Below are 12628 nucleotides of genomic sequence, written 5' to 3'. Positions count from 1 at the left end.
ATTCGATCGTCGGTATCCAATACCTTGTTCAATCTCGTTATCGGCAAGTCACTTTACTCGTTCCGTAACACATCATCCCGTGATCAAATCCTTGGTCACATTGCGCATATGATGATGTCCTACCGAGTGGGCCCAGAGATACCTCTCCGTTTACACGGAGTGACAAATCCCAGTCTCGATCCGCATAAAACAATAGATACTTTCGGAGATACCTGTAGTGCACCTTTATAGTCACCCAGTTACGTTGTGACGTTTGATACACCCAAAGCACTCCTACGGTATCCAGGAGTTATACGATCTCATGGTCAAAGGAAGAGATACTTGACATTCGCAAAGCTCTAGCAAATGAACTACTCGATCTTTTGTGCTAGTCTTAGGATTGGGTCTTGTCCATCACATCATTCTCCTAATGATGTGATCCCGTTATCAACGACATCCAATGTCCATAGCCAGGAAACCATGACTATCTGTTGATCACAACGAGCTAGTCAACTAGAGGCTCACTAGGGACATATTGTGGTCTATGTATTCACACGTGTATTACGATTTCCGGATAATACAGTTATAGCATGAATAAAAGACAATTATCATGAACAAGGAAATATAATAATAACACTTTTATTATTGCCTCTAGGGCATATTTCCAACAGTCTCCCACTTGCACTAGAGTCAATAATCTAGTTCACATCGCCATGTGATTAACACTCACAGGTCACATCGCCATGTGACTAATACCCAAGAGTTTACTAGAGTCAGTAGTCTAGTTCACATCACTATGTGATTAACACTCAATGAGTTTTATGTTTGATCATGTTGCTTGTGAGAGAGGTTTTAGTCAACGGGTCTGAACCTTTCAGATCCGTGTGTGCTTTACAAATCTCTATGTCATCTCCTAGATGCAGCTACCACGCTCTATTTGGAGCTATTCCAAACAACTGTTCTACTTGGAGCTATTCTAAATTATTGCTCCATTATATGTATCCGGTCTCTCTACTCAGAGCTATCCGGATAGGTGTTAAGCTTGCATCGACGTAACCTTTACGACGAACTCTTTTACCACCTCCATAATCGAGAAAAATTCCTTAGTCCACTAGTTACTAAGGATAACTTTGACCGCTGTCCTATGATCCATTGATGGATCACTCTTGTACCCCTTGACTGACTCATGGCAAGGCACACTTTCGGTGCGGTACACAGCACGGCATACTGTAGAGCCTACGTCTAAAGCATAGGGGACGACCTTCGTCCTTTCTCTCTATTCTGCCGTGGTCGAGCTTTAAGTCTTAACTTCGTACCTTACAACTCAGGCAAGAACTCCTTCTTTGACTGGTCCATCTTGAACACCTTCAAGATCATGTCAAGGTATGTGCTCATTTGAAAGTATTATTAAGCATTTTGATCTATCCTTATAGATCTTGATGCTCAATGTTCAAGTAGCTTAATCCAGGTTTTCTATTGAAAAACACCTTTCAAATAACCCTATATGCTTTCTAGAAATTCTACATCATTTCTGATCAAATCAACATATACTCATCAGAAATTCTATAGTGCTCCCACTCACTTCTTTGGAAATACAAGTTTCTCATAAACTTTGTACAAACCCAAAATCTTTGATCATCATCAAAGCATTCATTCCAACTCCGAGATGCTCACTCCAGTCCTTAAAAGGATCGCTGGAGCTAGCATACCTTTTAGCATCCTTAGGATCGACAAAACTTTTCTGATTGTATTGCATACAACCTTTCCTTACGAAAACTAGTAAGGAAACTTGTCTTGACATCCATCTGCCAGATTTCATAAATGCAGCTAATGCTAACATGATTCCGACGGACTTTAAGCATCGCTACGGATGAGAAAAACTCATCGTAGTCAACTCCTTGAACTTGTGAAAAACTTTTCGCCACAAGTCGAGCTTCATGGATGGTGACATTACCATCCGCGTCCGTCTTCTTCTTAAAAGATCCATTTATCTCAATGGCTTGCCGATCATCGGGCAAGTCAACCAAAGTCCATGCTTTGTTCTGATATATGGATACTATCTCGGATTTCATGGCTTCTAACCATTTGTCGGAATTTGGGCCCACCATCGCTTCTCCATAGCTCGTAGGTTCATTGTTGTCTAGCAACATGACTTTTAAGACAGGATCACCGTACCACTCCGAAGTAGTACGTGTCCTTGTCGTCCTACGAGGTTTGGTAGTGACTTGATCCGAAGTTTCATGATCAATATCATAAGCTTCCACTTCAATTGGTGTAGGTGCCACAGGAACAATCTTCCTGTGCCCTGCCACACACTAGTTGAAGAGACGGTTCAATAACCTCATCAAGTTTCCACCATCCTCCCACTCAATTCTTTCGAGAGAAACCTTTCCTCGAGAAAGGACCCGATTCAAGAAACAATCCATATTGCTTTCGGATCTGAATTAGGAGGTATACCCAACTGTTTTGGTTTTCCTATGAAGATGCATTTTATCCGCTTTGGGTTCGAGCTTATCAACCTGAAACTTTTTCATATAAGCGTCGCAGCCCCAAACTTTTAAGAAACGACAACTTAGGTTTCTCTAAACCATAATTCATACGGTGTCATCTCATCGGAATTACGTGGTGCCCTATTTAAAGTGAATGTGGTTGTCTCTAATGCCTAACCCATGAACGATAGTGGTAATTCGATAAGAGACATCATGGTACGCACCATATCCAATAGGGTGCAACTATGATGTTCGGACACACCATCACACTATGGTGTTCCAGGCGGTATTAATTGCGAAACAATTTCCACAATGTCTTAATTGTGTGCCAAAACTCGTAACTCAGATATTCATCTCTATGATCATATCATAGACATTTTATCCTCTTGTCACAATGATCTTCTACTTCACTCTGAAATTACTTGAACCATTCAATAATTCAGACTTGTGTTTCATCAAGTAAATATTCTCAACATCTACTCGAATCATCTGTGAAGTAAGAACATAACGATATTCACTGCATGCCTCAGCACTCATTGGACTGCACACATCAAAATGTGTTACTTCCAACAAGTTGCTATCTTGTTCCATCTTACTGAAACCGAGGCTTTTCAGTCATCTTGCCCATGTGGTATGATTTGCATATCTCAAGTGATTCAAAATCAAGTGAGTCAAACGGTCCATTTGCATGGAGTTTCTTCATGCATATACACCAATAGACATGGTTCGCATGTCTCAAACTTTTCAAAAACGAGTGAGTCCAAAGATCCATCAACATGGAGCTTCTTCATGCGTTTTATACCATATGACTTACATGGCAGTGCCACAAGTAGGTGGTACTATCATTACTATCTTTTTGGCATGAACATGTGTATCACTACGATCGAGATTCAATAAACCATTCATTTTAGGTGCAAGACCATCGAAGGTATTATTCAAATAAACAGAGTAACCATTATTCTCCTTAAATGAATAACCGTATTGCGATAGACATAATCCAATCATGTCTATGCTCAACGCAAACACCAAATGATAATTATTCTGGTTTAATACTAATCTTGATGGTAGAGGGAGCGTGCGATGTTTGATCACATCAAACTTGGAAACACTTCCAACACATATCGTCAGCTCACCTTTAGCTAGTCTCCGTTTTATTCCGTAGCTTTTATTTCGAGTTACTAACACTTAGCAACCGAACCGGTATCTAATACCCTGGTGCTACTAGGAGTACTAGTAAAGTACACATTAACATAATGTATATCCAATATACTTCTATCGACCTTGCCAGCCTTCTCATCTACCAAGTATCTAGGGTAATCCTGCTCCAGTGGTTGTTCCCCTTATTACAGAAGCACTTAGTCTCGGGTTTGGGTTCAACCTCGGGTTTCTTCATTGGTGCAGCAGCTGATTTGCCGTTTCATGAAGTATCCCTTCTTCCCTTGCCCTTCTTGAAACTAGTGGTTTCACCAACCATCAACAATTGATGCTCCTTCTTGATTTCTACTTTCGCGATGTCAAACAACGCGAATACCTCAAGGATCATCATCTCTATCCTTGATATGTTATAGTTCATCACGAAGCTCTAGCAGCTTGGTGGCAATGACTTTGGGGAAACATCACTATCTCATCTGGAAGATCAACTCCCACTTGATTCAAGTGATTGTTGTACTCAGACAATCTGAGCACAAGCTCAACGATTGAGCTTTTCTCCCTTAGTTTGCAGGCTAAGAAAATCGTCGGAGGTCTCATACCTCTTGACGTGGGCACGAGCCTGAAATCTTAATTTCAGCCCTCGAAACATCTCATATGTTCCGCGACATTTCGAAAACGTCTTTGGTGCCTATACTCTAAACCATTTAACTGAACTATCACGTAGTTATCAAAACGTGTATGTTCGATGTTCGAAACATCCACAAACGACGTTTGGGGTTCAGCACATTGAGCGGTGCATTAAGGACATGAGCTTTCTACTGATCGCATAATTGCTACTATCAACTTTCAACTATATTTTCTCTAGGAACATATCTAAACAGTAGAACTATAGCGTGAGCTACGACATAATTTGCAAAAGGTCTTTTGACTATGTTCAGGATAATTAAGTTCATCTTATGAACTCCCACTCAGATAGACATCCCTCTAGTCATCTAAGTGATTACATGATCCGAGTCAAACTAGGCCGTGTCCGATCATCACGTGAGACGGACTAGTCAACGTCGGTGAACATCTTCATGTTGATCGTATCTACTATACGACTCATGCTCGACCTTTCGGTCTCCGTGTTCCGAGGCCATGTCTGTACATGCTAGGCTCGTCAAGTTAACCCTAAGTGTTTTCGCTGTGTAAAACTGTCTTACACCCGTTGTATGTGAACGTAAGAATCTATCACACCCGATCATCACGTGGTGCTTCGAAACGACGAACTGTAGCAACGGTGCACAGTTAGGGGAGAACACTTCTTGAAATTTTAATGAGGGATCATCTTATTTACTACCGTCGTTCTAAGCAAATAAGATGCATAAACATAATAAACATCACATGCAATTATATAGTTGTGACATGATATGGCCAATATCATATAGCTCCATTGATCTCCATCTTCGGGGCTCCATGATCATCTTGTCACCGGCATGACACCATGATCTCCATCATCATGATCTCCATCATCGTGTCTTCATGAAGTTGTCACGCCAACGACTACTTCTACTTCTATGACTAACGCGTTTAGCAATAAAGTAAAGTAGTTTACATGGCGTTCTTCAATGACACGCAGGTCATACAAAAATAAAGACAACTCCTATGGCTCCTGCCGGTTGTCATACTCATCGACATGCAAGTCGTGAATCCTATTACAAGAACATGATCAATCTCATACATCACATATATCATTCATCACATCCTTTGGCCATATCACATCACATAGCATACCCTGCAAAAACAAGTTAGACGTCCTCTAATTGTTGTTTGCATGTTTTACGTGGCTGCTATGGGTTTCTAGCAAGAACGTTTCTTACCTACGCATGAACCACAACGTGATATGCCAATTGCTATTTACCCTTCATAAGGACCCTTTTCATCGAATCCGATCCGACTAAAGTGGGAGAGACAGACACCCGCCAGCCACCTTATGCAACTAGTGCATGTTTGTCGGTGGAACCGGTCTCACGTAAGCGTACGTGTAAGGTTGGTCCGGGCCGCTTCATCCCACGATGCCGCCGAATCAAGATAAGACTAGTAACGGCAAGCATATTGAACAATATCGACGCCCACAACTACTTTGTGTTCTACTCGTGCAAAGAATCTACGCAATAGACCTAGCTCATGATGCCACTGTTGGGGAACGTAGCAGAAATTCAAAAATTTCCTACGAATCACCAAGATCTATCTATGGAGAGACCAGCAACGAGTAGAAGGAGAGTGCATCTACATACCCTTGTAGATCGCTAAGCGGAAGCGTTCAAGTGAACGGGGTTGATGGAGTCGTACTCGTCGTGATTCAGATCACCGATGATCCTAGTGCCGAACGGACGGCACCTCCGCGTTCAACACACGTACAGCTCGACGATGTCTCCCACGCCTTGATCCAGCAAGGAGAGAGGGAGAGGTTGAGGAAGACTCCATCCAGCAGCAGCACAACGGCGTGGTGGTGATGGAGGAGCGTGGCAATCCTGCAGGGCTTCGCCGAGCACCTACGGGAGAGGAGATGTGTCACGGGAGGGAGAGGGAGGCAACCAAAGGCCTTAGGTATGATTGCTCCTCCTTTTCCCCACTATATATAGGGCCAAGGGAGAGGGGAGGGCGCAGCCTTGCCCCCTCCTCCAAGGAAGGGGTGCGGCTAAGGATGGGGAGGAGTCCATCCTCCCCAAGGCACCTCGGAGGTGCCTTCCCCCTTTAGGACTCTCCCCTTTTCCTTTATCTTGGCGCATGGGCCTCTTGGGGCTGGTGCCCTTGGCCCATGTAGGCCAAGGCGCACCCCCTACAGCCCATGTGGCCCCCCGGGGCAGGTGGCCCCACCCGGTGGGCCCCCGGGACCCTTCCGGTGGTCCCGGTACAATACCGATGACCCCGAAACTTGTCCCGATGGCCGAAACAGGACTTCCTATATATAAATCTTTACCTCCGGACCATTCCGGAACTCCTCGTGACGTCCGGGATCTCATCCGGGACTCCGAACAACATTCGGTAACCACATACAAGCTTCCTTTATAACCCTAGCGTCATCGAACCTTAAGTGTGTAGACCCTACGGGTTCGGGAGACATGCAGACATGACCGAGACGTTCTCCGGTCAATAACCAACAGCGGGATCTGGATACCCATGTTGGCTCCCACATATTCCACGATGATCTCATCGGATGAAACACGATGTCAAGGACTTAATCAATCCCGTATTCAATTCCCTTTGTCTAGCGGTATTTTACTTGCCCGAGATTCGATCGTCGGTATCCAATACCTTGTTCAATCTCGTTATCGGCAAGTCACTTTACTCGTTCCGTAACACATCATCCCGTGATCAAATCCTTGGTCACATTGCGCATATGATGATGTCCTACCGAGTGGGCCCAGAGATACCTCTCCGTTTACACGGAGTGACAAATCCCAGTCTCGATCCGCATAAAACAATAGATACTTTCGGAGATACCTGTAGTGCACCTTTATAGTCACCCAGTTACGTTGTGACGTTTGATACACCCAAAGCACTCCTACGGTATCCAGGAGTTATACGATCTCATGGTCAAAGGAAGAGATACTTGACATTCGCAAAGCTCTAGCAAATGAACTACTCGATCTTTTGTGCTAGTCTTAGGATTGGGTCTTGTCCATCACATCATTCTCCTAATGATGTGATCCCGTTATCAACGACATCCAATGTCCATAGCCAGGAAACCATGACTATCTGTTGATCACAACGAGCTAGTCAACTAGAGGCTCACTAGGGACATATTGTGGTCTATGTATTCACACGTGTATTACGATTTCCGGATAATACAGTTATAGCATGAATAAAAGACTATTATCATGAACAAAGAAATATAATAATAACACTTTTATTATTGCCTCTAGGGCATATTTCCAACACATAGTACTACAGTTGTAACAATTCTACACGGCAATCATTTGAATCATCAATTCATCATTCATCAAACATGAAGTTAAAGAAATACAAAATACAAAACATGAAGTGGCAGCAACCTTTGCTTGCTGCTATGATGATGTGTTGCTGCCCCTTCTCCTTCAACCTGGTCACCGGCGTGAAGAGAGCAAGGAGAGGCCGGAGAGGGAGGGGCGGCCACCTGCTTGCTGCTGCCCTAGTCGCCGGCGTGAGTAGGCAGCACGTACAGGCCGGAGAGGGAGGGCGCCAGGGCTGCCACCTGCTTTCTTGCCACAGCCACTGATGAGGAGGAGAGATAGGGTAGATGCGGGAGGTAGGAGGCGGCGAGGAGAGGCGGGAGAGGAAGGGCCGCTGTTGGCCGGTGGCGGAGGAACGACAGGTGGAGGCGGCGAGGAGAGGCGACAGCCACGGGTGAGACGGGGGGGCGGGGTAGATGCGGGAGGTGGGGGAGGAGGGGGAGGCGGCGAGGAGACGAGGGAGGGTCGCTGTTGGCTGGCGGTGGAGGAACGGTGGCGTCGCGGGGTGGGTAGTGCAGGCGGCGGCTAGGGCTGGGAGCTCTACCCAACCTAACCCACGTGCCACGGGTAGGATTGAGGAGAGAGACGAGGGAGGCTACTTTTTTACAGTTCGGCCCCTGTGAGTCCCGTGATTAATCGGTCTGCGGCAGATTAATCGTTGTTAGGCCGATTAATCGGTCGAGTAATCCCCAGGCCGAATAACACTACCGAATACATGTAATTTACAAGGTGGATGTCCGAGTAGCGATTAATCGGCCGATTACTCGGCTACTCGGACGATTTTTTGAATAGTGGAAATAATAGGGGGATATTGGGAAGTCTCTTCCCTTTCATTAGTATTCTCTTCATCTTCTATTTGTTTTCTTTTCTTTATGTAGTTGGCAATATAAGGATTTTCAATACAATTCACCGCACAATACATATAAATTTCCTCTAGATCAAAATGAAGAACTCTATCAAGGGCAAAATTTGGAATATGCTTAGTTATATGTTTCATTTCTTCATAACTCAAGAGCAAACTAAGTTCATTATGATGCGCAAGGGAAATCAAGTCATCACAATTTTTGGACACGATACGATCATGAAACAATTTGCATTGGGTACTGAAATGATCATGTTCATTGCAAAGTCCACAAGTATGGCCAAGAAAATTTAAATTTTCAGCACAATCATCTAGTATTTCTTGCAACAATTTAGTTTCTAAGTACTTATGCTTCTTGCAATATCTATCTTCCCTTTTTGGTGTGTACTTACAAACCCAATGCACTCCACAAAATTGACATGTTTATAGGAGACATTTTCATCATAACTAGTGCAATCATCATTAGTATCATGGATATTCAAAGAATTCGTACTAACAACATTGCAATCATGCTCATCATTCAAAGATTTAATGCCAAACATTCTAATGCATTATTCCTCTAGTACTTGAGCACAATTGTCGGAATCCTTATTCTCACGAAAGATATTAAAAAGGTGAAGCGTATGAGACAAACTCAATTCCATTTTTTATAGTTTTCTTTTATAAACTAAACTAGTGATAAAACAAGAAACTAAAAGACTTGATTGCAAGATCTAAAGATATACCTTCAAGCACTCACCTCCTCGGCAACGGTGACAGAAAAGAGCTTGATGTCTACTACACAACCTTCTTCTTGTGGACATTGTTGGGCCTCCAAGTGCAGAGGTTTGTAGGACAGTAGCAAATTTCCCTCAAGTGGATGACCTAAGGTTTATCAATCCGTAGGAGGCATAGGATGAAGATGGTCTCTCTCAAGCAACCCTACAACCAAATAACAAAGAGTCTCTTATGTCCCCAACACACCCAATACAATGGTAAATTGTATAGGTGCACTAGTTCAGCGAAGAGATGCTGATACAAGTGGTATATGGATAGTAGATAATGGTTTTTGTAATCTGAAAAATATAAAAACAACAAGGTAACTAATGGTAAAAGTGAGCGTAAAGGGTACTGCAATGCGTTGAAACAAGGCCTAGGGTTCATACTTTCGCTAGTGCTAGTTCCCTCAACAATACTAACATAATTGGATCACATAACTATCCCTCAACATGCAACAAAGAGTCACTCCAAAGTCACTAATAGCGGAGAACAAACGAAGAGATTATGGTAGGGTACGAAACCACCTCAAAGTTATTCTTTCCAATCAATCCATTGGGCTATTCCTATAAGTGTCACAAACAGCCCTAGAGTTTGTACTAGAATAACACCTTAAGACACAGATCAACCAAAACCCTAATGTCACCTCAAGTATCCGTGGGTATGATTATACGATATGCATCACACAATCTCAGATTCATCTATTCAACCAACACATAGAACCTCAAAGAGTGCCCCAAAGTTTCTACCGGAGAATCATGACGAAAATGTGTGCCAACCTCTATGCATAGGTTCATGGGCGGAACCCGCAAGTTGTTCACCAAAACATACATCAAGTGAATCACGTGACATCCCATTGTCATCACAGATATCCACGGCAAGACATACATCAAGTGTTCTCAAATCTTTAAAGACTCAATCCGATAAGATAACTTCAAAGGGGAAACTCAATCCATTACAAGAGAGTAGAGGGGGGAAGAAACATCATAGGATCCAAATATAATAGCAAAGCTCGCGATACATCAAGATCGTAACACCTCAAGAACATGAGAGAGAGAGAGATCAAACACATAGCTACTGGTACATACCCTCAGCCCCGAGGGAGAACTACTCCCTCCTCGTCATGGAGAGCACCGGGATGATGAACATGGCCACCGGAGAGGGATTGCCCCCTCCGACAGGGTGCCGGAACGGGTCTAGATTGGCTTTAGGTAGCTATGGAGGCTTCTGGCGGCGGAACTCCCGATCTATTGTGCTCCCTGATGTTTTTAGGGTATATGGAGATATATAGGCGGAAGAAGTACGTCAGGGTAGCCACGATGGGCCCACGAGGGTGGAGGGCGTGCCCCCTACCTAGTGGCCTCCTCGAAGGTCCACTGACGTGCACTCCAAGACTTCTGGGCTTCTTTCCTTCCAAAAATGAGTTCCGTGAAGTTTCAGGTCAATTGGACTCCGCTTGATTTTCCTTTTCTTCGAAACTCTAAAACAAGGAAAAGACAGAAACTGGCACTGGGCTCTGGGTTAATAGGTTAGTCCCAAAAATCATATAAAATAGCATATAAATGCATATAAAACATCCAAGGTTGGTAATATAATAGCATGGAACAATCAAAAATTATAGATACATTGGAGACGTATCAGCGCGGCGGCCGAGCGGGCGGTCATGACAAAGCCGCCTAGTCGGAGAGTTTGGCCTACAGCCAGGGCTCCCCCAGAGGTGATGTTGTCCTTGACAAGGAGACGAGCCATCCCTCCTTATGACGACGACACAGTGGAACTCTCAATGAAAGCACCAATGTTGGTGTCAAAACCGGTGGATCTCTGGTAGGGGGTCCGAAACTGTGCGTCTAAGGTGGATGGTAACATGAGGCAGGGGACACGATGTTTACCCAGGTTCGGGCCCTCTCGATGGAGGTAAAACCCTACGTCCTGCTTGATTGATCTTGATGATATGAGTATTACAAGAGTTGATCTACCACGAGATCATAGAGGCTAAAACCCTAGAAGCTAGCCTATCGTATGATTGTCTGTCGTCCTACGGACTAAACCCTCTAGTTTATATAAACACCGGAGGGGGCTAGGGTTACACAAAGTCGGTTAAAAGGGAGGAGATCTACATATCCGTATTGCCAAGCTTGCCTTCCACGCCAAGGAGAGTCCCATCCGGACACAGGACGAAGTCTTCAATCTTGTATCTTCATAGTCCAACAGTCCGGCCAAAGGATATAGTCCGGCTATCCGAAGACCCCCTAATCCAGGACTCCCTCAGTGTGGCTTCATCATAGTGTATGACAGAGGCCACCAACGAGGGGGTGCGAGAGAGAAAAGGCCCGTAGAGAGGGAAGAGAAGGCGTGTGCGTGTGAGAGGAGTCGACATCAAGAGAACATGTTTGTTTAAGAGAGACTGAGTAAGACTACTATATATCGATGGTACATGTAGACAGGAATTAAATGAAGGGATGGTCTTATTGGTTTTGGGGATATTGGGGAAGAGTGAGAGAGGGGGGTATCTAGAAGGAGATTGTTAAGTGTGAGTGTGTGTTTTACCCATCCAGGCGGAAGTTATGTGCACACAAGAAGAGAAGGATTCTATGTGGCGTTAGGGTTGAGGGTAATTAACTATGTATGGAGACATAGGAGACCTTGAACATGCATGTGTGAGAGGTATACATGTATACGTTGGATGTGTGTGTGTGCGCGCGCGAGCATGATCGAGATAAAATAAAGAAGACTTAAGCCATAAGATCAATGATATGGGAGAGATCGGTATGACAATATGCATGCATGTGAGAGTGCAGGGAAGAAGGCTCGATAATTGAGCATGTGTTTTTGTCTTTAAGAGATAGTGGTGTGGGCTGGAGCATGCATCTATGGCGAGCAGAGGGAGCGAGACACAACGATTGTGCAAAAGAGATCAACCTATAAATGCATGTATGGAGAGGCATATATCGTGTGGGTGATAGTAATCAAGAGTGCGTGCGAGAAAGAAATGTTGACGGAGAAACTACAAATAGATACAAAGATAGAGATGCTAGCTAGAGGGACATCGGCTAGTTTGAGTGTTGGAGATGACCACTAGGTGGTTCAGAGGGTGAAGTTATGTGTGTGTGAGAGAAAGATAAAATGAGGGCACTTGACTGCATGTAGAGAGTAACATATATAGTGTGCATGATAGGAAGCAAGAGTGTGGGCGAGAAAGAAGGTTGATGGAGAAACAGATAAATAGAAAGATAAAGATGCTAGCTAGTGTGTGTTAGAGATAGGAGTCGAGTGGATCAGAAGGCTGAGTTATGTGTGTGGGTGTGAGAGAGATAGAGAGAGTGTGCTTGCGAGTCACATACAAAAAAATATCAGAGAGAAATTAGATCCTGAGAGACGGATTTTTGTGTCTACGGGAGAGAAAGATATTTCACAAT

This window comes from Triticum aestivum, chromosome 2A, assembly GCF_018294505.1.
Source record: "Triticum aestivum cultivar Chinese Spring chromosome 2A, IWGSC CS RefSeq v2.1, whole genome shotgun sequence".
Classification (NCBI taxonomy): domain Eukaryota; kingdom Viridiplantae; phylum Streptophyta; class Magnoliopsida; order Poales; family Poaceae; genus Triticum; species Triticum aestivum.
Note: the sequence above shows the minus strand (reverse complement) of the source record.